General features: G+C 38.3%; 1 protein-coding gene, 1 long non-coding RNA gene and 1 pseudogene across 2 annotated transcripts in view; 1 reads left to right on the forward strand and 2 right to left on the reverse strand.

Annotated features, from left to right (window-relative positions):
• Nucleotides 1-23,056, reverse strand: part of CPA6 (carboxypeptidase A6) — a 329,468-nt gene that overhangs the window by 165,500 nt on the left and 140,912 nt on the right. The gene's annotated exons all lie outside the window — the stretch shown is intronic.
• Nucleotides 1-23,056, forward strand: part of LOC134810677 (uncharacterized) — a 58,637-nt gene that overhangs the window by 26,116 nt on the left and 9,465 nt on the right. The window lies entirely within an intron of this gene.
• On the reverse strand, nt 5,830-22,606 carry LOC134810822 (ATP synthase subunit a-like; annotated as a pseudogene).

Here is a 23,056-nt window from a genome sequence, read left to right on the forward strand (position 1 = left end):
AGGTGTTGAGGGGGTTGGCTAAAGTGTAGTTATCTGGGTTGTTCAGGAGGTCAAGCAAAAATAGTACTAGAGTTATTAGAAGGAGCAGGAGAAAAATTAAACCTAAAACATCTTTGGTTGTGTAGTGGGGTGGAAAGTTATTTTGTCAGGGTCTGATGAAACCCCTGAAGGATAATTAGATCCTGTTTCATGTAGAAATAAAAGGTGAACAGCTGCTAGAGCTGTAATGATGAAGGGTAAGATGAAATGGAAGGCGTAAAATCATGTAAGGGTGGCTTTGTCTACTGAGAGCCCACCTCAGATTCATCGCACAAGGTCAGTTCCAACATATGGGATGGCTGATAGATTTGTAATTATTGTTGCACCTCAGAATGATATGTGGCCTCATGGGAGCACATAGCCTATGAATGCTGTCACCATAGTTGTGAGTAGGAGGATAATGCCGATGTTTCAGGTTTCTAGAAATGCAAATAATCCATACTATAAGTCCCGGCCAACGTGTAAGAAGAGGCAGATGAAAAATATTGAAGGGCCGTTAGCATGAAAATAGCAGACTATTCAGCCGTAGTTTATATCTCGGCAGATGTGAGTGACTGAAGAGAAGGCAGTTGAGGTGTCTGATGTGTAATGCATGGCTATGAATAACCCTGTAATGATCTGGAGGGTTAGGCAGGCACCAAGAAGTGAGCTGAAGTTTCATCATGTAGAAATTTTAGATGGTGTGGGAAGATCGATGAATGAGTGACTAATAATTTTTATTAGCAGGTGTGTTTTGCGGGGATTGGTCATTAGCATTCTTATAGTTGAAATACAATGAAGATTTTTCATGTCATTAGCCATGGTTATAGTTCATGTGGGAATAATGGCATATACTGCATTTTTATTAAGTGTCCTTTTGGTTATAGGGTTTGCAGGTTTCTCTTCAAAACCTTCTCTCATTTATGGCTAAGATTATTATTAGCTAGGGCTAATTATCAGTGGTGCTGTAGGTTGTGGTATTGTGTTGAATTTTGGTGGGGTTTTGTGGGGTTGACAGTCTTTATTTATTTGGGTGGCATGATGGTTGTTTTTGGTTATACTACAGTGATGGCTACTGAGAAGTACCCTGAAACATGAGGATCAAGTATTGATATCTGAGTGGCTTTATTATTAGGATTTTTAATGGAGTTGATGCTGGTTTGGTGAATAGTTTAGCACGATGAAGTGGGGATCACGATTGATTTCAATAGTGTAAAGAGTTGGATGATTTTTGAGGGTGAGGGGGCTGGGTAGTTGCGTGAAGATTCTGTGGATGCAGCTGCCTTGTGCAACTATGGGTGTTGGTTAGTGGTAGTTGCTGGTTGATCATTATTTGTTAGTATTTATGTTGTGATTGAAATTACTTAGAGTAACAGATAATTAGGAGTAGGGCTAGAAGGGATGGAATAAAAAAGGAGACAAAGTAGAGTTTAATTAGGCCTGAGTAGATACCATAATGGAGGGTGAAATTTGGGTTTGTGTGATGGTCTTCGGTATAGATTTTTCTAGTCAACTTGGGTCTAGTAGAAGTGAGGCTGGATTTTGGCTTGTGAATAGGCCTAAGTGGGGGATTGTATGGTGAATTGTGGCTGAATAAAATCCTAGTATGTTGGAGAAGTTGAAAGTCTGTAGGGGGTGTTTTAGTTTAAGATTATTAGTTATAAAATTAAGTTCCATTGCTAGTGAGAAACCTAAGATGGTCACACCAAGGGCTGTGAATTTCAGGTGGAGTGGCATGGTTGTTTGTGGGGATGAAACAGGAATGGTACTGCTGGTGATGAGGAATCCGGCGAAGATGCTACCGATTGTTAGGCGCTTGAGTTATTAGGAAGAGGTTATTTTTGTTAATAGTAATTAGAGTTATGAAGCGAAGTTGTCCTATTAGTGCACGAAGAAAATAATACGGGTACTATAGACAGCTGTCAAGGAGGTGGCAATAGGGTAATAAAAAGGGCTCATGGCCAGCACAGTGGCTTATGCCTGTAATCCCAGCATTTTGGGAGGCTGAGGCAGGAGGATCATGAGGTCAGGAGATCGAGACCATCCTGGCCAACATGGTGAAACCCCATCTCTACTAAAAATACAAAAAAACTTGCTGGGCATGGTGGCATGTGCCTGTAATCCCAGCTACTTGGGAGACTGAGGCAGGAGAATCGCCTGAACCAGAGAATCAGAGGTTGTAGTGAGCTGAGATCGCACCACAGCATTCTAGCCCAGGAGACAGTGCCAGACTCGGTCTCAAAACAAAAAGAAAAAAACAAACAAAAAAAGTGCTCAGGGGTTGGTGTATGATGTGTTTGCAGTTTCAATGATGAGGTCTTTAGAGCAGGAGCCTGTAAGGAAAGGTATACTTGTAAGTGCAAGTGTGCCGATAATAAGGGAGGAGGAAGTGAGGGGCAAAGTCTTGAATAGCCCTCCTATTCTTTGGATGTCTTGTTCATCACTGAGGCTGTGGATGATGGACCCTAAACACATAAATAATATAGCTTTAAAAAAGGCGTGGGTGCAGATGTGAAGGAATGCTAGGTGTGGCTGATTAATGCCTATTGTGACTATTATAAGGCCTAGCTGACTTGACGGAGAATGTTATGATTTTTTTTGATATTGTTTTGTGTTAGAGCACAGATTGCTGGAAATAAGGTAGTAACAGCCCCCAGACATAATGTAAGGGTTTGGATTGATAAATTATTTTCTGTTAAAGGGTAGAAGCAGATGAGCAGGAAAACTCCTGCTCCGACTATAGTGCTGGAGTGGAGTAGGGCTGAGAATGGGGTTGGATCTTCTGTGGTGATGCAAGTCAGGGATGAAGGCTGAATTGAGCTGACTTTCCTGCTGCTGCCAAGAGAAGGCTAATCAATGGAAGGGAGTTGGGGGTAGGATCTAGAATAAACATTTGTAGAAATTCTCATGTGTTAGAGGATGGGAGGAACCATGCCATAGCTAAGATAAAGCCAACATCTCCGATGTGGTTGTACAGGACTGCTTGGAGGGCTGCTGTTTTAGCATCTGCTCGGCCATACCATCAGCCGATTAGCAAGAAGGATGATTCCTATGCCTTCTCATCCAATAAAGAGCTGAAAGAGGTTGTTGGCAGTAACCAGAATATTGTGATAAGGAAAATAAGTAAACATTTGGAAAACTCATTCATGTTAGTGTCTGAGTTTATGTATCATATTGAGAATTCTATAATAGATCAGGTAACGAATAGTGCTACTGGGATAAATATTGTAGAGAAGTAGTCTAGTTTGAAGCTTAGAGTTTGAGGGTCTGGATCATCATTCAATGTCAGTTTGAGATAATGACTTCTTGGTCTGTGCATATAAACGTTGTTGCAGGGATGAGGCTAATGATGAAGGCACATGTAATAGATATTTTTACATAATTTGGGTATGAACCTTTTTTGAAGGTGTTGGTTAAGGTAGCAGTAATTGGTAGGATTAAGGGGACTAGGGCTGTTGTAGCAGTGGAAGAATACATGCTTGTTACTTTTATTTGGAGTTGCACCAGTGTTTTTGGTTCTTAAGACCAACGGATGACTCTCATCCTTTAAAAGTTGAGAAAGCCATGTTGTTAGACATGGGGGCATGAGTTAGCAGTTCCTGCATATATTCTCGGTAGATAAGAAATTGAAGGCTTATATTGTTAGATCCACAATCTAATGTTTTGCTTAAACTGCAGCTACAGCATGCAAACCCCAAAATAATTTTAGGGTCTAAGGATAGTAGGAAGATAGGTGCTAGATGTATAAGTATTAATGTGTTTTTCTCGTGTAAAGGAAGGTTTGATATATTGATATGATATGTAAGTGTGCTTCGTTGTGATTAGCATACACAGGGAGTAAAGGGCTGTAATTAGTATATTAAGTCCTATAAGCATAATAGTGATATTTGATGAGGAGAGTGAGGCCATAGTCACAAAGAGTTCTTCTACTAGATTAATGGTAGGGGGTAAGGCAAGGTTAGTCTGATTTGCTAGAAGTCATCATGAGGCTGTTAGTGGGAGTAGTGTTTGAAGGCCTCAGTAAGTAATATGGTTCATCTATGGGCTCACTCATAGTTTGAGTTTGCTAGGCAGAATAGTAGGGATGAAGTGAGTCCATAAGCAATTATAGGGTGACCGCACCTGTAAAGCTCCAAGGGATCTGGATGAGAATAGCCATAATAACAAGTGCTATGTGGCTTATGGAGGAGCAGGCAATAAGTGATTTTAAATTGGTTTGTTGTAGACAAGTAGAGCTTGTCATGATTATTCCTCATAGGGATAGCGTGAGGAAAGGGTAGGCTATATGTTCTGTTAGGGGGTTGAGGATGAGAGTAAGTCGTATTATTCTGTAACTGCCTAGCTTTAGGAGTTCTGCTGCAAGTACTACCGAGCCGCCAATAGGGGCTTCTACGTGGGCTTTGGGGACTCACAGGTGAAGTCCATATAGAGGTATTTTTACTACAAAAGCCATGATACATGCCAGTCATAGAAGATTGTTGGATCAGGAGGTTAACAGCTCTTAGGTAGTAAGTATTATTACTACTATGTTTAGTGAACCTGAAGTATTTTAAGTATAAACAAGTGCTACAAGTAGAGGTAGGGATCCTACTAGTGTATAAAATAAGAAGTATGAGCCTGTGTTAAGGTGTTCTGTTTGATTACCTCAGCGGGTAATGATAATTAGGGTAGGAACTAGCATGGCTTCAAAGAGGATATAGAATATAATTAGTTCTGTGGCTGTAAATGTTATGATTAAATAAGTCTGTAGGGAGATCAGCATAGAAATATAGAGCTTTTTTCATGGAAGTGACTCATTAGGTAATGTTGTTGCTAGAATTATAAGAGGTAGCAGTCAGGTTGTTAAGATTAGAAGGGGTGATGTCAGTGGGTCAGGAGAGACAATTAATGAGAAGTTGGATGAGTTATCATTGAGTTGGTTAAAAAATAGTAGGCTGATGAGTAGGCTGTGGGTAACCATGTTGATTCAGATTATAGAATTTTTAGAGAACCATGTTATTGGTAATAGTATGATTGTTGGAATAATAATTTTTAGCATTGAAGTAAATTTAGATTTTGTGTGTAATCTAGGCCATATGTACTGGAGATTGAAACTGGTATGGCAAGGGCCACTGTGGCTTCGCAGGCAGCAAATACTAGGAGGATAATGGGTATTATGTTTGCTAGAGCGAAATGTGAAGTCCTTGAAAGCCTGTGGCTATAAAGAATGTGGAGCCGTAGATTCCATCAGAGATAGTAAAGGGGGCCTCGAAATATTCTGAGGCTTGTAGAAGGGTAAATACCTAAGGTAACTGTGATGGGTAGTGCTTGAAGTATCTCCTTTCGACTACCTTCTATTAGGCTGTGGTGAGCCCAAGTAATTGACACTCCTGATGCGAGTAATACAGATATACTCAGGAGGGGGACTTCTAAGGGGTTGAGGGGAAAAATGCCTGTTGGGGATCAGTATCCTCCTAATTCTGGAGTTGGGGCTAGACTGGAGTAGTAGAATGCCCAGAAGAAACCAGCAAAAAAGAATATCTCTGAGATAATAAATAGAATTATTCCGTATCAGAGGAATGATTGACAATTGATGTAAGGTGGCCTTTTTTTTGGACGATTGATGTGAGGTGGCCTTGAAATGTACTTTCTCAGGTAGTGTCACGTCATCATTGGTATATGGTTAGTGTGTTGGTCAGCAGGCCCAGGGTTAAGAGGGTAATAAAGTGAAATCACATGGCCAGGCCAGATGTTATGAGGAGAGCTGAGAGAGCTCCTGTTAGTGGTCGGGGCTGGGTTTAACTATGTGGTTGGCATGTGTTTGGTGGGTCATTATGTGTTGTTGTGTAGGTAAAGGCTTACTAATTGTGTAAAGACATAGGCCTGAATAAGGGCTATGGCGAATTCAAGGATGGTTGGTAAGATTAGGATGATGAGAGCGATTGAAGCTGTGGGAAGACTGAGTTGATAATACTAGTGTGGCTCCTTCAATTAAATGCATTAGTAGGTGTCCAGCTGTAATGCTGGCTGTTAATCGCATAGCTAGTGCCATTGGTTGAATGAATAGGCTAATAGTTTCAATGATCACTAGCACAGGGATAAGTGGTACAGGTGTGCTTGTGGTAAAAAGTGAGCTAAGGAAGCTTTCATCTTAAAGCAGAAGCCTGTAACTACTGCACCACCTCATAGGGGGATTGCTATTTCTAGATTTATTGATAACTGGGTAGTTGGTGTAAATGAATGGGGTGGAAGCCTGAGGAGACTGGTTGAAGCAATGAAGAGAAATAGGGAGATCAGTATAAGGGATCAGGTTCGCCGTTTAACATTATGCATTATTATTATTTGTTTTAGTACAAGTTGAATTAGTCACTGTTGAATGGAAGTCAGTCGGTTACTGATTAGATGACTGGAGGTTGGAAATAGTATGGTGGGAAATAAAATGATTAATACTACTGCAGGTAGGCCTAGAATTATTGGGGTAATAAAATAGGTGAATAGATTTTCATTCTTTTAATTCTCAAGGGGTTTTATGTTTTTGCATTTTGATTATTTTTGGGTTATTTTGGGTCTCTTGCAATAGAGAAGGAAGGAGGCAAACAGAATAGGAGAGGGCAATTTGTACAGAGAGAGAAAATTCACCTGAGGGCTAAAATAAATGTAATCCCTAATTACTACACTGAAAGCATGGCAGAAATTCTATAGCCCTTCCATGGCTTATATAAACTATACTTTAAAAATAGCTATATCTTTTTTAAAAAGATAAATGCTCAATGAAAGGGCAACTCCAAATGCCTTGTAATAGAAAACTGTTCTCAAACAAAATGAGAGCACTTTGCTGAGTCAGAATGTGGTGTTTCTTACATTTTGTTTTCATTTGGGCCCAGCCCCAAAGTGTGATTTGCTTATCAAGATCACGAGTGATGGAGACTAGAAGCCAGGTTTACATTAAAGATTGATGTTGGGGCCAGGGGTGGTGGCTCATGAGTGTAATCCCAGCACTCACTTGAGTCCAGGGGTTTGAGACCAGCCAGGCCAATATGGTGAAACCCTGTTTCTATTAAAAATACAAAAATTAGCTGGGCATGGTGGTTCATGCCTGTAATACCAGAAAACGCAAGAGGCTGAGGTAGGAGGATCACCTGAGCCCAGGAGGCAGAGGTTGCAGTGAGCCAAGATTGTGCCACTGCACTCCAGCATGGGTGACAGAGCAAGACTCTTAAAAAAAAAAAAAGATTGATGTTGAGATGCCATAATTATTGAGACTTGGAAAGAAAACCTTCAGGTGGTAGCTAAGAATGTGGTAGTTTTATAATATTGGGCTATTTCAAATTTTCTGTAAATCAATTTATTTCTTAAAAAGGATTTGACCAAAACTACCTTGATAGTTTTAGGCAGCATAGCATCCCTCTTCAAAAGAACTTTGTGCAAATGAAATAATACACTGGCAAATGAAAATATACCTTGTGGAAGAATCTTCCAAGGCTTATTGGCTATGGGATGGAGAAGGAAATATAGACAGACATTTAATATCAGAGTAAAATGTTTGTTTACAGGAAATCAGATCTTATGAACCTCTGAAAGAAGCTGCCTAGATGATCAGGGTTGCTCTTTACTGGGGGACAGGTAAGACCACTTCTAAACCTCAAATATATCTAATTTTGTGAGCTCCTTCAGAAGTTATAGGGGTCTTATCATCATTTTTATGTGGTGTATGGTAAGGAGATACTGATATAGAATTGTCAAGTTTTATAAACATCCTTGCTATAAATAATCACATCAAATCAAGTTTACATCTGAAAGTATTATTGTAAAGTGAAAAACCATGTAACCACACATAGGTCAAGAAGCAAAACATCACTAGAAAGCTTCCCTATGCCCTTCCCCCTAGGCACATTCTCCTTTGTCATCCCTAAAGAAGATCATTCTCCAGATTTTTATAGCAATTGCTTTTTTGTGTGTGTATTCTGTGCAGTGTTGACTGTTTTTATTATTATTATATTATAATATTATACTTTAAGTTTTAGGGTACATGTGCACAATGTGCAGGTTATCTACATATGTATACATGTGCCATGCTGGTGAGCTGCACCCATTAACTCATCATTTAGCATTAGGTATATCTCTTAATGCTATCCCTCCCCCCTCCCCCCATCCCACAACAGTCCCCAGAGTGTGATGTTCCCCTTCCTGTGTCCATGTATTCTCATTGTTCAATTCCCATCTATGAGTGAGAACATGTGGTATTTGGTTTTTTGTCCTTGCTATAGTTTACTGAGAATGATGATTTCCAATTTCATCCATGTCCCTACAAAGGACATGAACTCATCATTTTTTATGGCTGCATAATATTCCATGGTGTATATGTGCCACATTTTCTTAATCCAGTCTATCATTGTTGGACATTTGGGTTGGTTCCAAGTCTTCGCTATTGTGAATAGTGCCACAATAAACATACGTGTGCATGTGTCTTTATAGCAGCATGATTTATAGTCTTTTGGGTATATACCCAGTAATGGGATCGCTGGGTCAAATGGTATTTCTAGTTCTAGATCCCTGAGGAATCGCCACACTGACTTCCACAATGGTTGAACTAGTTTACAGTCCCACCAACACTGTAAAAGTGTTCCTATTTCTTCACATCCTCTCCAGCACCTGTTGTTTCCTGACTTTTTAATGATTGCTATTCTAACTGGTGTGAGATGGTATCTCATTGTGGTTTTGATTTGCATTTCATTGATGGCCAGTGATGATGAGCATTTTTTCATGTGTCTTTTGGCTGCATAAATGTCTTCTTTTGAGAAGTGTCTGTTCATATCCTTTGCCCACTTTTTGATGGGGTTGTTTTTTTCTTGTAAATTTGTTTGAGTTCATTGTAGATTCTGGATATTAGCCCTTTGTCAGACGAGTAGGTTGAGAAAATTTTCTCCCATTTTGTAGGTTGCCTGTTCACTCTGATGGTAGTTTCTTTTCCTGTGCAGAAGCTCTTTAGTTTAATTAGATCCCATTTGTCAGTTTTGGCTTTTGTTGCCATTGCTTTTGGTGTTTTAGACATGAAGTCCTTGCCCATGCCTATGTTCTGAATGGTAATGCCTAGGTTTTCTTCTAGGGTTTTTATGGTTTTAGGTCTAAAATTTAAGTCTTTAATCCATCTTGAATTAATTTTTGTATAAGGTGTAAGGAAGGGATCCAGTTTCAGCTTTCTACATATGGCTAGCCAGTTTTCCCAGCACCATTTATTAAATAAGGAATCCTTTCCCCATTGCTTGTTTTTGTCAGGTTTGTCAAAGATCAGATAGTTGTAGGTATGTGGCGTTATTTCTGAGGGCTCTGTTCTGTTCCATTGATCTATATCTCTGTTTTGGTACCAGTACCGTGCTGTTTTGGTTACTGTAGCCTTGCAATATAGTTTGAAGTCAGGTAGCATGATGCCTCCAGCTTTGTTCTTTTGCCTTAGGATTGACTTGGCGATGTGGGCTCTTTTTTGGTTCCATATGAACTTTAAAGTAGTTTTTTTCCAATTCTGTGAAGAAAGTCATTGGTAGCTTGATGGGGATGGCATTGAATCTATAAATTACTTTGGGCAGTATGGCCATTTTCATGATATTGATTCTTCCTACCCACGAGCATGGAATATTCTTCCATTTGTTTGTATCCTCTTTTATTTCATTGAGCAGTGGTTTGTAGTTCTCCTTGAAGAGGTCTTTCACATCGCTTGTAAATTGGATGCCTAGGTATTTTATTCTCTTTGAAGCAATTGTGAATGGGAGTTCACTCATGATTTGGCTCTCTGTCTGTTATTGGTGTATAAGAATGTTTGTGATTTTTGTACATTGATTTTGTATCCTGAGACTTTGCTGAAGTTGCTTATCAGCTTAAGGAGACTTTGGGCTGAGACAATGGGGTTTTCTAGTTATACAATCATGTCGTCTGCAAACAGGAACAATTTGACTTCCTCTTTTCCTAATTGAATACCCTTTATTTCCTTCTCCTGCCTAATTGCCCTGGCCAGAACTTCCAACACTATGTTGAATAGGAGTGGTGAGAGAGGGCATCCCTGTCTTGTGCCAGTTTTCAAGGGGAATGCTTCCAGTTTTTGCCCATTCAGTATGATATTGGCTGTGGGTTTGTCATAGATAGCTCTTATTATTTTGAGATACGTCCCATCAATACCTAATTTATTGAGAGTTTTTAGCTTTAAGGGTTGTTGAATTTTGTCAAAGGCCTTTTCTGCATCTATTGAGATAATCATGTGGTTTTTGTCTTTGGTTCTGTTTATATGCTGGATTACATTTACTGATTTGTGTATATTGAACCAGCCTTGCATCCCAGGGATGAAGCCCACTTGATCATGGTGGATAAGCTTTTTGATGTGCTGCTGGATTCGGTTTGCCAGTATTTTATTGAGGATTTTTGTATCAATGTTCGTCAAGGATATTGGTCTAAAATTCTCTTTTTTGGTTGTGTCTCTGCCACGCTTTGGTATCAGGATGATGCTGGCCTCATAAAATGAGTTAGGGAGGATTCCCTCTTTTTCTATTGATTGGAATAGTTTCAGAAGGAATGGTACCAGTTCCTCCTTGTACCTCTGGTAGAATTCGGCTGTGAATCCATGTGGTCCTGGACTCTTTTTGGTTGGTAAGCTATTGATTATTGCCACAATTTCAGATCCTGTTATTGGTCTATTCAGAGCTTCAACTTCTTCCTGGTTTAGTCTTGGGAGAGTGTATGTGTCGAGGAATTTATCCATTTCTTCTAGATTTTCTAGTTTATTTGCGTAGAGGTGTTTGTAGTATTCTCTGATGGTAGTTTGTATTTCTGTGGGATTGGTGGTGATATCCCCTTTATCATTTTTTTATTGCGTCTATTTGATTCTTCTCTTTTTTCTTTATTAGTCTTGCTAGTGGTCTATCAATTTTGTCGATCCTTTCAAAAAACCAGCTCCTGGATTCATTAATTTTTTGAAGGGTTTTTTTTTTTTGTCTCTATTTCCTTCAGTTCTGCTCTGATTTTAGTTATTTCTTGCCTTCTGCTAGCTTTTGAATGTGTTTGCTCTTGCTTTTCTAGTTCTTTTAATTGTGATGTTAGGGTGTCAATTTTGGATCTTTCCTGCTTTCTCTTGTGGGCATTTAGTGCTATAAATTTCCCTCTACACACTGCTTTGAATGTGTCCCAGAGATTCTGGTATGTTGTGTCTTTGTTCTCGTTGGTTTCAAAGAACATCTTTATTTCCACCTTCATTTCATTATGTACCCAGTAGTCATTCAGGTGCAAGTTGTTCAGTTTCCATGTAGTTGAGCAGTTTTGAGTGAGTTTCTTAATCCTGAGTTCTAGTTTGATTGCACTGTGGTCTGAGAGACAGTTTGTTATAATTTCTGTTCTTTTACATTTGCTGAGGAGTGCTTTACTTCCAACTATGTGGTCAATTTTGGAATAGGTGTGGTGTGGTGCTGAAAAAAATGTATATTCTGTTGATTTGGGGTCAGAGTTCTGTAGATGTCTATTAGGTCCGCTTGGTGCAGAGCTGAGTTCAATTCCTGGATATCCTTGTTAACTTTCTGTCTCATTGATCTGTCTCATGTTGACAGTGGGGTGTTGAGGTCTCCCATTATTAATATGTGGGAGTCTAAGTCTCTTTGTAGGTCACTCAGGACTTACTTTATGAATCTGGGTGCTCCTGTATTGGGTGCATATATATTTAGGATAGTTAGCTCTTCTTGTTGAACTGATCCCTTTACCATTATGTAATGGTCTTGTCTCTTTTGATGTTTGTTGGTTTAAAGTCTGTTTTATCAGAGACTAGGATTGCAACCCCTGCCTTTTTTTGTTTTCCATTGGCTTGGTAGATCTTCCTCCATCCTTTTATTTTGAACCTATGTGTGTCTCTGCACGTGAGATGGGTTTCCTGAATACAGCACACTGATGGGTCTTGACTCTTTATCCAACTTGCCAGTCTATGTCTTTTAATTGGAGCATTTAGTCCATTTACATTTAAAGTTAATATTGTTATGTGTGAATTTGATCCTGTCATTATGATGTTAGCTGGTTATTTTGCTCATTAGTTAATGCAGTTTCTTCCTAGTCTCTATGGTCTTTACATTTTGGCATGATTTTGCAGCGGCTGGTACCGGTTGTGCTTTTCCATGTTTAGTGCTTCCTTCAGGAGCTCTTGTAGGGCAGGCCTGGTGGTGACAAAATCTCTCAGCGTTTGCTTGTCTGTAAAGTATTTTATTTCTCCTTCACTTATGAAGCTTAATTTGGTTGCATATGAAATTCTGGGTTGAAAATTCTTTTCTTTAAGAATGTTGAAGATTGGCCCCCACTCTCTTCTGGCTTGTAGAGTTTCTGCCGAGAGATCCGCTGTTAGTCTGATGGGCTTCCCTTTGAGGGTAACCCGACCTTTCTCTCTGGCTGCCCTTAACATTTTTTCCTTCATTTCAACTTTGGTGAATCTGACAATTATGTGTCTTGGAGTTGCTCTTCTCGAGGAGTATCTTCGTGGCATTCTCTGTATTTCCTGAATCTGAATGTTGGCCTGCCTTGCTAGATTGGGGAAGTTCTCCTGGATAATATCCTGCAGAGTGTTTTCCACCTTGGTTCCATTCTCCCCATCACTTTCAGGTACAACAATCAGATGCAGATTTGGTCTTTTCACATAGTCCCATATTTCTTGGAGGCTTTGTTTGTTTCTTTTTATTCTTTTTTCTCTAAACTTCCCTTCTTGCTTCATTCATTTCATCTTCCATCACTGATACCCTTTCTTCCAGTTGATCGCATTGGCTCCTGAGGCTTCTGCATTCTTCACGTAGTTCTCGAGCCTTGGCTTTCAGCTCCATCAGCTCCTTTAAGCACTGCTCTGTATTGGTTATTCTAGTTATACATTTGTCTAAATTTTTTTCAAAGTTTTCAACTTCTTTACCTTTGGTTTGAATTTCCTCCTGTAGCTCGGAGTAGTTTGATCGTCTGAAGCCTTCTTCTCTCAACTCGTCAAAGTCATTCTCCATCCAGCTTTGCTCCATTGCTGGTGAGGAACTGTGTTCCTTTGGAGGAGGAGAGGCGCTCTGCTTTTTAGAGTTTCCAGTTTTTCTGCTCTGTTTTTTCCCCATCTTTGTGGTTTTATCTACTTTTGGTCTTTGATGATGGTGATGTACAGATGGGTTTTTGGTGTGGATGTCCTTTCTGTTTGTTAGTTTTCCTTCTAACAGACAGGACCCTCAGCTGCAGGTCTGTTGGAGTTTGCTAGAGGTCCACTCCAGACCCTGTTTGCCTGGGTATCAGCAGTGGTTTCTGCAGAACTGTGGATTTTTGTGATCCATGAATGCTGCTGTCCGATCGTTCCTCTGGAAGTTTTGTCTCAGAGGAGTACCCAGCTGTGTGAGGTGTCAGTCTGCCTCTACTGGGGGGTGCCTCCCAGTTAGGCCGCTGGGGGGTCAGGGGTCAGGGACCCACTTGAGGAGGCAGTCTGCCCGTTCTCAGATCTCCAGCTGCATGCTGGGAGAACTACTGCTCTCCTCAAAGCTGTCAGACAGGGACATTTAAGTCTGCAGAGGTTACTGCTGTCTTTTTGTTTGTCTGTGTCCTGCCCCCAGAGGTGGAGACCACAAAGGCAGGCAGGCCTCCTTGAGCTGTGGTGGGCTCCACCCAGTTGGAGCTTCCCGGCTGCTTTGTTTACCTAAGCGAGCCTGGGCAATGGCGGGCGCCCCTCCCCCAGCCTTGCTGTCACCTTGCAGTTTGATCTCAGACTGCTGTGCTAGCAATCAGTGAGACTCCGTGGACGTACGACCCTCCAAGCCATGTGCAGGATATAATCTCCTGGTGCGCCATTTCCTAAGCCCATTGGAAAAGTGCAGTATTCGGGTGGGAGTGGCCCGATTTTCCAGGTGCCATCTGTCACCCCTTTCCTTGACCAGGAAAGGGAACTCCCTGACCCCTTGTGCTTCCTGAGTGAGGCAATGCCTCACCCTGCTTCGGCTGGCGCACAGTGCGCTGCACCCACTGTCCTGCGCCCACTGTCTGGCACTCCCTAGTGAGATGAACCCGGTACCTCAGATGGAAATGCAGAAATCACCCGTCTTCTGCGTCGCTCACACTGGGAGCTGTAGACTGGAGCTGTTCCTATTCAGCCATCTTGGCTCCTCCCCCCAGTGTTGATTGTTAAGTGCTTTCTAAACGTTATCATCTACCCTTTGATGCTTTTTCTCAACAATCTTTAATTTTTGGGAATTGATCTTTTATGTTCTATTTTTTTCCTCCATTGGTTTGGAAGTTATACCTTCTCCTGAGGAACACCCTTTAACATTTCCTTTAGTGAGTATCTGTTATTGATGAACTCTCCCAGTTTTGTCTAAACATATCTTTATTTCACTCTCTTCTTGAAAGATATTTTTACTGGGCATATATGCTTAAAAGTTGGCATTTATTGTTGTACCTGTTATTTTGCAATTAAAACTACCATTCCACAGACTTCTGGCTTCCATTGCTTCTGCTGAGAAATTAGCTGTTAATCTGCTTATTTTAGTGAATGAAAATAGATTACATTCCCCATTTCATTCCTATTGTCCCCTTCCTGCTTTAAACATTTTCTGTCATTGCCTCTTTGTAGTTTCACTGTATTTGGTTATGAATTTCTTTCTTTTTTTTTTTTTTACTCTACTTTGAAATTTTAGGTTGCAGACATGAAATCCAATTATCTCATAATTTAAGTTGTATTTCACAAAATCAAGGATAGTACAATCACAAAAATCAGAATAAAAACTATTCAATAGTACACGCTAATCTATAGATCATATTCAAATTTTGCAAGTTATACCACTAATGTTCTTTTTCTGGTCCAGGATTCAACTCAGAATCATAGTTTTATTCAGTGGACATCTCTCTTTGGTCTCCTTTAAACAGTGCCTTTGTCTTTGTGTTTCATGACCTTGACATTGTGGAAGAATACAGGCCAAATATTTTAAAAAATTTGGGTTTATCTGATATTTTCCTCATGATTAGATGCTGATTAAGCATTTTTGGCAGGAATATTACAAAGTGATATGTCCTTCTCAGTGCATCATTTCAGGAGGCACATGGTACTGACTTATCCTATTATTGGTGATGTTAACTTTGATCACTTGGTTTATGTGGTGTCTGATTTCTCCACTAAAATTTATTATTTTTGCCTTTGTAATCAATAAATGTATTGTGGTAGCATAGTTTGTGACTATGCATTACTTTTTCAGATACTTCTTTTTCTCTTTTTTCCTTCCTTTCTGAAACTCCAATTATGTCTTTTCATTGTATCCTCTGTGTCTCTTTTTTTTTTTTTGAGACAGAGTCTCGCTCTGTTGCCCAGGCTGGAGTGCAGTGGCGTGATCTCAGCTCACTGCAAACTCCGCCTCCCAGGTTCAAGCAATTCTCCTGCCTCAGCCTCCCGAGTAACTGGGACTACAAGAGCACACAACCACACCCAGCTAATTTTTGTATTTTTAGAGATGGGGTTTCACCATGTTGACCAGGAGAGTCTCGATCTCTTGACCTCATGATCCGCCTGCCTCGGCCTCCTAAAGCGCTGGGATTACAGGCATGAGCCACTGCGCCTGGCCCCTCTGTGTCTTTTATCTTGCATTTTTAATTTTTATTTTTCAGTTTATTTATGCTTCTCTCTGGGTATTTTCTTCTGCCCTTCATTTCACCATTTCTGTCTTTAGCTGTGTCTAATGTGCTGTTAAACCTATCCACTGAGTTCCTAATTTCAGTTATTGTGTTTTTCAGTTCTATGTTTTCTACTTTTGTTTTTAATTCCGCAATATCACTTTCTATAGTTTTTGGTTATGAAAACTATTCTTGCTGCCATTCTGTTTATCTCCAGTAGCTTAGTAGGCTTAAATGCTGTACAATGTCTCTAACTCTACTCTTTGGAACCAGGTGGATTGTTGTTCTTTTGTTCATGTTATCTTATTGCCTTATATATTTGGCTCTCTTTAATTATGTGTGGACATCACATTTTAAAAGTTATTTGTAGAAATAATTTGAGACCTACAATGGTGGTATCTTTCAGAGAAGACTTTTGTTTTCTGGGGCCACTAGCTATCTGAAATCACCTTAAACTAATTTTAGAATGTGAGATTTTTCTGGACCATTGAGATGTTTCAAAGCAGGGATACTTATTTTTGGTCCACCCTCACTCCTAGAATGCAATCTTTTAGCATCCCAACCCAAAGCCTAGGCTGACTGGACTGATCCTCCACCCTGGCAATCCCTGTGAGGCTGACGAAATGGCTACTTCACATTTTAGCTGTCATTTTTAGGTCAGCAAACACCTCCAGAGCAAAAGTAGCTATAAACTTTGGATTTATCTCTCTGGATTTTCATCTTTTGGACTTTCATCCAGTAATTCTTATTACCTTGCTTGCTTTTTGATGTTTTAAAGAAAATATTTATTTTTAATGCAGATTTAATTGTCTTGAATGGGAGTTTTGGTTCAAATCACCTAGTCTGCATTACTTAAGTAGCATTTTCTATGTTAAATAGTTTATTCTAGATCATAATATTAAAGTTTATATATTGTAAAATTAATTTTAAATTCAGCCTTTGGTAATATGGAAAAACAAAATTTTCGCTTTTCCTATTTAGCAAGTAACAATTGCTACTTAATTTAAGGGCAACAAAATTTGCTGACATATGTTTTAAAATAACATTGTATTGAGCTTGATTAGGGGGCCAAATGCATATTAAAATGTAGATGAAAATTAGTCTTCCTGTTATGGCATCAAAAATAGACAAAGACTTCTTTCATGTTTTGATGTTTGGGATTCTTGAATTTTGCACTTAAAAAAGCAACACATTTGCTTTCTTAAAAATAACTTTTATGTCTAAACAAATACATTTTTCTCTAGATAATGAGCTAAGTGAGGTTTCAGACTCCTATTTATAAGCCCTTCTATACATTTATCATGTATATAACTATATTACCAATAAAGAAAAAGAAGATATTGTCATAGTAATTCCTTTAAGTGTTTTTTTTTTTTAATACTAGGCCCATCTTTATTATATAGTATTTAAAAACCAGATTTGAGCAATTTATAAACCTGGTAAAAAAATTTCTTCAAAAGAATTTGCTGAATTATTATAATACTTAATATTAGCATGGTATTTTAACATCATTGTACTTTAAGCTACCTGGTTTAAGGATTCATTATGGAATGAATGACATGATGTCAAAATGTAATTTTTTCAATTACACATACATAAATAATTGTATGTAAAAGCACTAAGAGTAGCTGATAAATGCCACAATGATCAAACAGCCAAAGCAAAGAGCTAGTAGTGTTCACCTAAAACTGACTACGTTAGTCCATTTATATCTTTCTGTAAACTTGATGCTTTTACCATGCTTCTGTAAACTTGATGCTTCAACTTCCACCTTGCATGCACATGCTGGACATGTTCTGTGTTCTGGACAACCATGTAAAAAGCCTGAATCATCTTAGCTTTGCTTCATGCCTCCCTGGTTGCCCAACTCCGCTCTGGAAGAATCCTCCTCCCTGGGGTTGCCTTCCAAATACAAACCCGCCTAGCCAGAGTCTTGGTGATTCCCCATGTGCTTCCCCTTATGGCCTAATAGATACTCCCTCTCTTGAGGTCTGTAATTATAATCAACTATTGTTTCAATGGCAGCTGTCTCCTGATCTGTTGGCCTCACCTTACCTGAAAAATAATAAAACCTATCAAAACAAGTATGAGCCAATGCTGATTTGGTAAGAATTTGAAAGCTCTAAAACTGTCCCATTTGAAGTAAAGAGTGTTTAAAGGTTTATGTTATTTTATTTTATAGCATTTAGCAATAGATGCCATCACCATGAGGAACAAACTGCAATCTGAAGAATGCCATGATGATACTTTGGAGGTTCTCATAGTGGAGAAATGCTCAGCTAGAGAGAAGTGCCTCTGCAAAAATCTGCCAGAGGAAAATAATAATTCATAGTCATTACTAAATACAGTAGTATGTCGAGTATAAAATATTTCTTAATCTTAGGTTTAACAAATGAACTGACTTCAGAAAGATGGTAGAAACTAGATTTCTTCTGAAACCACATTTTGATAACAACAGTTATCAAACCCTGGCTAACTGAAATGAATTAGGAATGGCACAAGGCAATACTTTTAAGGACACATTTCTTTTTTTTTTAATTTTCAAGGTGTATGTTTCCTTTTTTCTAAATTTTATTATTATTATACTTTAAGTTTTAGCAGACACTTCTCAAAAGAAGACATTTATGCAGCCAAAAGACATATGAAAAGGACGCTTTTCTTAAGAGCATCAAGAATCATTTTCCTGGAGGACGTTATATTAAGTGAAATAAGCCAGGCACAAAAAGACAAATACTGCATGCTCTCACTTATATGTGGAATCTAAAAAAGTTGAATTCGTAAAGCACAGAGTAGAATGGTAGTTACTAGGAGCTGGGGGTGGGTTGGGGTGGGTGGATGGAGAGATGTTGGTCAAAAGATACAAAATTTAGTTAGGAGAAATAGTTCAAAAGATCTATTGTACAATGTGATGACTACACTTAATAACAATGTATTGTATTCCTGAAAATTGCTTAGAGAGTAGATGTTAAGTGTTCTCACTACAAAAAATGATAAGCATGCAAGGTAACACATATGTTAATTAGCTTAAATGAGCCATTTCTCAAAACATCTTGTTGTATATGATCTCTGTATAATTTTTTGTCAATTAAAAATAATTTTTAAAAAGAGCCATTTTCTCTTAGTAGCCAAGTCAAATAGTATCAAATGGTGTCTTGTGTTAAAAGGGTACAAGTGAGAGGCAGTGTTTATACCACATGAATGTCTGCTGATACCAATTTAGATACGTTTTTAATAGTTCTAGTTGAATATAACAAAAATTGTTTTCCCAAAGAACCTCATTTTGTAAGAACAAAAGTTCACAAGAGAAGGTTATGAATACTTTTTCCAAAATGCAGAAGCTAAGATCGCAATATTAATCAAATATTTTTATATAACTGAATAAGGTCTAATACTTCAGAACTTTGTCAAAACACTACTCTTTATGGAGAACAGCAAAGCTCTGGGCATATGTGTACATGCATGTATATAATAAAATCTTGAGCATTTCCTGTAATTGCTGAAAATGGAAAGAACTATTACAAGACATCTGTGACATAATTTACAGTGGAGTACAAATCCTCATTTGTAATATCAGATGTCTTGATTATGCCTTTATAAATGCTACATAAATAATGTGTAGTAGAATAGCTGTGCTGGCACATGCAACGTACATTTAAACATCTCTTAAAAGCTAATTTCTCACTTGGCAGAACTCTCTAGCTCAATGGTAATATCACAAACAGCAACCCACACATCCTTTTGAAATGCTTAACCCTGCTATAGATACACACTTTTAAAAACAACATAGAAAATACTTATTTTCAAACTTTCTTGATAGTGACCAAATCTCAGTGTAAGAAGCTCCAGTATTGTTCAGGTTCTTTGACAGCACTGGAAACATTCAGTATCAAGTATTTATTGAAACAACCTATCAGCTGGCTGAGGTTTAGAAATATGCCACACAGAATTGTTTTGGCAAAGCAATAGTCATAGCTAATGGGAAATGATCCATACTTTTAAGCACTTTTAAATCAAGGTTAGTAACATTCTAAAAATTGTGGGTTTTTTGAAGATAATGTACAAATTATTTTAAACTTGAGGATCTGTGAAAATATAAATCATTTGATACATCACATATCTTTTTCAAGAATTGGAAAACTCATTATTCGGTCTATTTTGTCTCTGAGTTAAATAGCTTGATTGTACCATATGTTGGCAAGGGAGTAGCAAAATAGGAATTTTCATACATTTCTGGTGGGAGTGTGAACTGACAAAACCTCTATGGAGGGCAATTTGAAACACATCTATAAAAGAAAGTACATATCCTCTTTGGCCAAAAAATTCTATTTCTGAGAACTTATTCTACTTGTACATATGTGAAACAACTTTCTATCATGTTCTTCCTTGCAACAATGTTTATAACAGCATAAGATTTGAAATCTAATATCAGTAGAAGACTGGTTAAGGAAATCTGGTATATCTACGGCAATAGAAGAACATGCAGTTGTAAAAAGGAGAAGCTTTTTAGATTTTGTTATGGATTATCATAGACATCTTAAGTGAAGAAGGCAAGTAGTAAAACTGTGTGTATAGTTTGTTACAATTTATGAAAAAGAGGAGAAGAGAAATATATCTATAGATATACATTAATATATAGGGATATATAAGTACAATTAACATATTAATGTATTATGTATATACCTACAAATTTATGCAGAGATACATATTTGTGTCTATCTGTTATCTTCTTGGATTTGGGTAGAATACCTCTGTAAGAAGCTAGTAACACTGCTTGCCTCTGCAAAAGGAATTGGGTGACTGGAGAAGAGGAATAGGAGGGGGTCTTAAAGATTGTATATCCTTTGAACATCTTGAATTTTCAACATCAATGCATTGTTACCTATTCAAAAATAAATATGTCCAACTTTTTATAAGTCCATTTGAGCCCTACATATGTCAGGACACAAAGGAGTTACTCATTGGCAGAGTAACTGATGTGCTGAGAATGAAGCACCCTAAATGTTTACTTCCCTTAAAATAGAAACAAAAGCTGATGTCTACTAAAAGGCTTCCTTCCTGTCCCTCATATCTCATCAAGTCCTGCATGAAGGCATGATTTATGACAGTTCACTGCCAGATCTTAGAGAAATATAAATAAAACCAAAATTGGAACACAACTGCTGAACTTGGAGAGTTGGAATGAGGTCAGGTTAGCGCCTCGACCGGATGTCATGAAATTATAGCTTCATTTCTGCTGCAAGAGTAGCAGTGACTCATGTTCCCCAGCAGAAACTGAGACGAAGCCCATCATAAATACCGCATGTCATTTCTGAACCTGCTTGGGAGCTGTGAGAATTAAATGAGCTAACATTTTATAAATAATTTGGAACCCCTTGATAGAAAAGTGTTACATAAGAAGAGTTTTATAATTCTGTGCTTTCTCTATCTTCCTTAAAAAGAAAAACAAAAAACAAAAAACAAACCCAAAAGCCAATGGTCTCATTATAAGCAAGAAGCTAAGTGTGACAAAAATGATTTTTGTGTGGCCATACTGAAAAGAAATAAGTTCCTATTTTTGAGGTTCAATCTGGCCTATTACTTTAAGAAAATGCTTTTGGTTCCAAAGGTCGTTTTGTTTTTAGGAACAATCCTTCTATATAGCACAAGAATTATATTCTTGAAATGTTTCCAAATTAAGTACAGGAGGTTACTTTCAGCTTTCAGTAACATACATGTACTCTTTACCTCCCAAGTGGAGAAGGATGCAGGGTTTATCCCGAACTGTTTTAATTTTAACAATTTTTTTTTTTTTACAAAATTCTTTGAAGTGAAACATTTAGGAATGTATTTAACTTCTCATTAAATTACAAACACATTTATTCTATAAAGAGATCTGTACTTTATTATATTGCTTTCAGGATTATGATTTTCTAAGTGGAATGAAGAATGTTACTAAAAGGAAGACAGGATCTATATGTTTAAAATGGCTAAGTGAAACTCATAGTCCCTAAAGCATGTCCATAGATTTTTGTTGAAAAAAGTTGAAGACAGTTAACTGCGGATTCTTTGAATAGTATTGGGAACCCTCAGATCTATAATCAGTGTTTACTAAGTTTTCCTTTACAATCACCTGGGGTTGTGGTAGTCCATATTTCGTAAGATAGTCTGAAAAAAGTACCCAGGCAAATTAGATTTTTCCCATCTACCTTCCTTTTGAGCCAAAACACTGAATCACTCAGTGCTAGGTTATTTCTAAAACTTCTCTTTGCTAACCCCAGATCAAACTAAAACTGCAGTTCTGCAATAGTTTGGTTTTGCTTTGCTTTTGCCTCCACTCTCTTTCATAGGTCTCTATGGTGTCATTAACACTTTTTGTCCTTCTGATTAAAAAGCTTACATCTTTTTCAAAAAAGGTTTCCTCTGTATATGAGGCATGAAAGGCAGAATTTGTATGTGGAAAGGGTGTGTGAACAGTAATTTGATTGGAAAGGGTGAAATGATGTTGAGAAAATGTCAATTGTCAATTTCAAAATATGTCAGCTGGTGATGGAGGTTGTGTGGGGTTAAGGTAAAATAGAGCTACAACTTATTAACCTTGGGTTATCCTAATCAGATTGGTTTGTTGTTCCTCAAAACACTGGAGTGAATGAGAACATGTGTTTCAGTAAGGAAACCAGAATCTGAGAACAGATTGTGTAAGAGAATAACAAAGATCTTCAAGGACTCGAAAAAATAGAAGGAACACATCTGGTTGTGGCAGTTAGCAAAAGCTTTCTGATGAGCTAGTGTCCGAGACTGGCCCCTCTGCCTGGTAAAGAAGGCAGCGGTGGTTATTCCCAAAGATGTGGCAATAACAGCTCACCCTCACCTCCTTCAGACCTTTGCTCAAATGCCACATTTTTAATGATGTCTTCTTCCCTGACCATTCATTCCATTTAAAATTACATTCTGTTTCCCTTACCTTTTCCCCTGCTTTACTTTTCCCTACAACTATGACCATCCGATATACTATATTTTTTACTTATTTGTTTTTTGTTAATCTCTCTCCACCACAATATGAAGTTTCTTGAGGACAGGGATTGTTGGTTGTGTTTCCTGCTGTATCCCTCATCATCTAGAACAGTGCCTGGCACAGAGTCCCTTAATAAACATTTGTGGAATTTGTTTCTACATATGTACATACAATGCTCAGAGACTGGGAAACAGGACACGTGGAGATTAGAGAAAAACCTGTAGAGGTTCTATCAACTTTGCGTTTTGTTTGTTTGTTTGTTTGTTTGTTTTTTTTTGAGATTGAGTTTCATTCTTTTTGCCCAGGCTGGAGTGCAATGGTGAGGTCTCAGCTCACTGCAACCTCCACCTCCCGGGTTCAAGCGATTCTCCTGCCTCAGCCTCCCAAGTAGCTGGGATTACAGGCACCTGCCACCATGCCTAATTTTTTTTTTGTATT

Source organism: Pan troglodytes, chromosome 7 (genome assembly GCF_028858775.2).
Source record: "Pan troglodytes isolate AG18354 chromosome 7, NHGRI_mPanTro3-v2.0_pri, whole genome shotgun sequence".
In the NCBI taxonomy this organism is placed as follows: Eukaryota; Metazoa; Chordata; class Mammalia; order Primates; family Hominidae; genus Pan; species Pan troglodytes.